Here is a 4,694-nt window from a genome sequence, read left to right as displayed (position 1 = left end):
ATTAGAAAGTCCTCTTCAGACTGGAAAAGTGCCTGTTTCCAACCGGGTCTGCTTAATTTGGTCTGGATCGCTTGTAAGAAGTTTGTAAACAAAATCACATGACTAAAGATCTCTTCAATCATTGGCAGGAATTAGAAGATCGTAGCAAAACAACAAGAGAAGGAACAATGGAAGTCCACTCATTCAAACTCTAGGTTTCACTGACCAATTCTGTATCAATGTCAGGTACAACACGTTTTATTGCTATTTTGGTACGGTGCAACCATGCTGCAAGGCGGTTACTGAGGAGATAACGGCTAAGAAGGTACGCTGATAAGTGATAAGAAGTGTCCGTGACAAATAAACTGTTTGTTGATCAACCTGAATTAATCCGAACACATTTTGATGAGCTTCTCTTGTATCATTGCTCCATGTTTATCCATGGCTCTCCGTGGCTGTTTTGATTCAGTCGTTCTGCCCCTGATTCCCCCATGTCTGATTATGATATCTCTGTGTCTCGCTAGCGTAAATCTTCACTGCTGTTCCATAAAAATGTCAAGAAATATCAATAATGTTCGGCCGCACCGTTTAGATGTCAGCTCGGTTGAGGAAGTGAAGATCTTCATGGACCGAACTTCCTCCAAAATCGTGATTCTTTCTCCTTCCAGTTCACCAAAGACTCTTTTAGCTAATTCTCCAATGTTCATTGACGTTGCTGTGACCAATACATTCAATCCATTGGTTTCTCAGAGTTCTTTGGGAAAAATAATGAAAGTTAACATCAAAATGGTCTTTCATTGATTTACAACTGCGGTCAAATGAGCCACCGGTCACATCAAGAAGTTCTGTGGAGTCGCATGTTTCATCTATCTAAATCAAAAATGATAAAAAAGAAAACGATGACCCATATGTGTTAACTCAACTCTTTAGCCCCCTTAATGCTTTCTAAGAAAAGTGTGAGGTCTTTACGTTTGTTATATAATGTTGTGCTATAATAAGGGGGTATGTTACTTCCTCAACTGGTAAACCCAGAAATATTTACAAGAAGTGAGGTGTATTTTATATGTCTTTAAACAGAGAATTTTTCAAACCTTTTCTTGATAAGTTTCATTTTTGATTTTTGTTGTTGCCCACGTTAACCCCAACATTTCTGCAAACATTCACACACTGACTGGATGAAAGAGTGTTTTCTAGGATCCCCTCAACACACAGACAAAGCAGTCACACAGTGGGCGTTTCTGATGAAGGTGGCTCTCGTGGGACAGCCCCGCACTTTAATGAAGCACACTAGAAGGACTTCATGAAATATTTAGCGGGGGCTGCTGTGGGGAGATCCAGAGCTGGGTAGAGGGGTTGTTTTGCTGACAAAAAAAAAAAAAAAAAGTTGTTCCTCCTCCACATAAATGTTTAGTGACATTTCTGTACCATGTTGGTAAATGACAATGTGACTTATCTAGTTCCTCTGGCAGAATTTCCCTGTGTGAACAGGACTGGCGTTGTCATGAACACAGGAAACAATGAAACAAACCAAAACTTTCACACAGAAAACCCTGAAAGATCCACTCCACTGAAAATCGTGTTTTTGGCAATTTTAACGTGTTATTTTTCTGATGTCGGATGAAATGTTTTAAGAAAATTAAGCCCAAAAATACACTTCTGATTGTTTTGCTGTTAAAAATCTGGAGCAAACGGAAAAAAATTCCTTTGGAAAAAGGATGCAACAGTTGACCAAGAACTTCCCAGCTGCGCACAATTCAAACAAATCCACTTGCAGACAAACTGATTTATGTTCGAGATGACACCTAGCTCAAAATTACACAGCTGGATCGCCCCAATCATAGACTGTATAATCACTGGAACTTCTGGTTCGTACAAAATTAACAACTCAGTCGCCATTTTTCCGCAATATGGTCTCTGCCATTTGGAGCCAGATGACAGTGATTGGTCCAAGTCGGTCTGGGTCACGTTTCCAGGGCAACTCTCTCGCTAACCAGGAGTGAGCTTGTTGGAAAGCCACACCCCTTCTACTCAAAGCGACTCGGGAGAATCCCTCAAAGGTTTGAGGTGGGACCAGCGATTTTGATCAGACAAGGGGGGCGGGATCGAGCTGTCCAGTGATTCTACAGACTACAGCTCCAATATTGGTCGCCATTTTTGTTGCATCAGTAATGTTAGCTTGGGGCTGTAAGCTAGCAGGAGAAAGTGGGGATGATGGGATGTGAGGACAGGCTTTCTTAGCAACACAACAAGGGGAAATTTCTAAATAATTCCTGCTGCTCTGCAGTAACTGTCCTAGAAAAGGGCACAGAATCTTGATTTTGTCTCAAAACTGCATAATCATAATTAAAATACCACTGGGAAAGCTTTTCCAATACATCAAAACATGATCAGAGAGGGACTACATTTTTTTCAAGTTAGTTGATCATATGTGTATATTTTAGATTTCACACTATTTTATTCTGATGGTGTAAAATCAAAAGTCACAGCCAGAAAGACGATTCTGTTGTTGATTTTTTTAATGATTATAATATTAATTACTTTTACAACAAATGATTGCAACTTTAGCTAATTAAAAAAATAATAATTCTGATTTAAATAATGTGTCAGCCAATATAATAGTTCGTTATTCCATTATTCAAATAATATGCTTGCATAAATAATTAAAATGCTGCAGTGATGTTTCAATGTTTGTTGCTGTTTCAATGTGTTACCATTGTCATGACATGTAAAATGTTTTACAGTCAGCTGGGAATTACCCATACAGACAAGCATTGTTCATCAAACAAACTGATCAGGTCAAGCAGATAATTTTAAAATTAATTAAGTATATAAACAAGATGTTAATGACTTTTATGGAAGTTAAATTAGCTTAAAGCAGAAATTGGATCTTAGTTTCAGTTGAAATGAGTAACTTCCCCTTCCTGATGACAGATCTTTTTTCATGTAATGAATCTTGTAAATTGATCTTTTGCCGTTTTAAACCATAAAACAGTTTGTGACTACACAAACACACAGCTAAAGTCAGACTGGACTGGATCCAGAATGACAGAAAAATCATTCATCATGGTTTCGGCACAAGATGCGCACAGAGGCCAAATTTCATGCCGCAGCACACAATATTCTTTAACTATTTTGGCTGTGGCACCGGACAGCTTGAAATATGGCACAGCAATCCTATTATCACGGCCCACTGAGTTTGCCTCCATTCAGGGTTTTTCCCATCATTCCTCTTGGATTAGATTAAGTTTGTCTTATCTCTGTATTTCATTCAGGATGCCTGGGGGTTTATTTGCAGACAGTATGGTGTGTGCACTTCAGAGGGTCAAGTTTGAAAGCAATTTCTGCTCGATACCTTTAAATCATGCCACCGTGAGTGTGATGTTTTCTACTAAAGTAACATTTTTTTTTCTTTAGACTTTTTAAAGGGCACATTTTGACTCTTAGAAATGAATAACTCAACTAACTCGAAGTGTGTGAACTTTGTGTGTCAGATGATCCACAGTGTGGGATTTCCCCTTTCATCGGTCAGCGTCAGCCGTGTCTGGAATTTCACTTTAAGCTAATATTTGTTTGGGTTTTTAGGAAAGCTGAAAGAGAATTGGTGAAAGACAAAAGAGGAAGAGATACAAGAACAAAGACAAAGCGAGGGAGTTTCATAAAAAGAAAAAATCAAATCTTATCTTTTCCATGTTTGTATTCTCAATACAAACATTAAGCTCCTTCCCAGTTGTGGTTTTGGTCTTGACTTTAATTTAGAAGCTAATAAAGCCTCTCTGGGGGTTTTCAAACAGCCCCCCCACACAGAATCGAGCACAAAGTGTCCCATTGAGATGTGTGAGAGGACCCAGGGTGCCTGGTCCTACAACAGGCTGTTATTCTGCAACAGATGGACTGAAGCTTAGACATAGTTGGAGTGGGAGGCTTTTCACTGTATCAATTGTCAAACAGGCAGTCTTTAGGAATTTCAGAGTAGAAAGAAAAGTAAATCACTGCATTGTGTCTCAGAAACAGAAAATAAAAAGAAAAAACTGCTGAAATTATCTGACTTTGTTGGTCAGTTTACAATCCACACACAAAAAGAACAGAATAAATTTGACTTTCTACTGGTTTTCTGTTCCAAAATCCCATTTTGACAATCCAGCATGTCCTCCTCATGATCACGCCGCCTGATTATCATGTGTGGAGCTTTTCACCGACGAATCACGTGATGTTTTTGGATCCGTTTCCTCCTACCGACTTGCGGTGGATTAAGCGTGACCGTGACAAAGCAGCGTGATGAAGCAACATCAACACAGTCAAAGTTGTCTGAGTTTCCATGGCAGCGGTTCAATTCAAGGCCTCGGCTGCCAAACTCTCTTGTCAGCAGTTATATCTCCATGGCTGCTGATGAAAGTCTGTTTCGCAGATGATAAAATGTGTGATGATGCTGAGAGATGTAATTGAAAAGCTTCTGAGAGTGAAATCAGACTGAATCAGCCGTTTGTCTTGAGGATTAAATGTTTAGCAGCCATTTTGATCGTGGTTGATTTCTCCTTCTTTGTTGGAAGTGAAATTAAAGTTTTTAACCTTAATTTGTTTTTTTTTTTAAATACAGTATTTCTACATCATTTGGTTGCCTGTGAATCATGTGAGAGGTCAACCTGCTTGTAATCATGTGACTCCATCCATCAATGGTTTAATTTACCATGTGATCGGTTGCTTTGCATAACTAATTT

At 38.9% G+C, this 4,694-nt stretch overlaps 1 long non-coding RNA gene across 1 annotated transcript in view; it reads right to left on the bottom strand.

Annotated features, from left to right (window-relative positions):
* Window positions 1-4,694, bottom strand: part of LOC118599965 — a 32,723-nt gene that overhangs the window by 13,303 nt on the left and 14,726 nt on the right. The gene's annotated exons all lie outside the window — the stretch shown is intronic.

The sequence above is a fragment of the Oryzias melastigma genome, linkage group LG17 (genome assembly GCF_002922805.2).
Source record: "Oryzias melastigma strain HK-1 linkage group LG17, ASM292280v2, whole genome shotgun sequence".
Taxonomy (NCBI): Eukaryota; Metazoa; Chordata; class Actinopteri; order Beloniformes; family Adrianichthyidae; genus Oryzias; species Oryzias melastigma.
The sequence above is the reverse complement of the archived record's forward strand: the minus strand, read 5'-3'. Positions and strand labels throughout refer to the sequence as shown.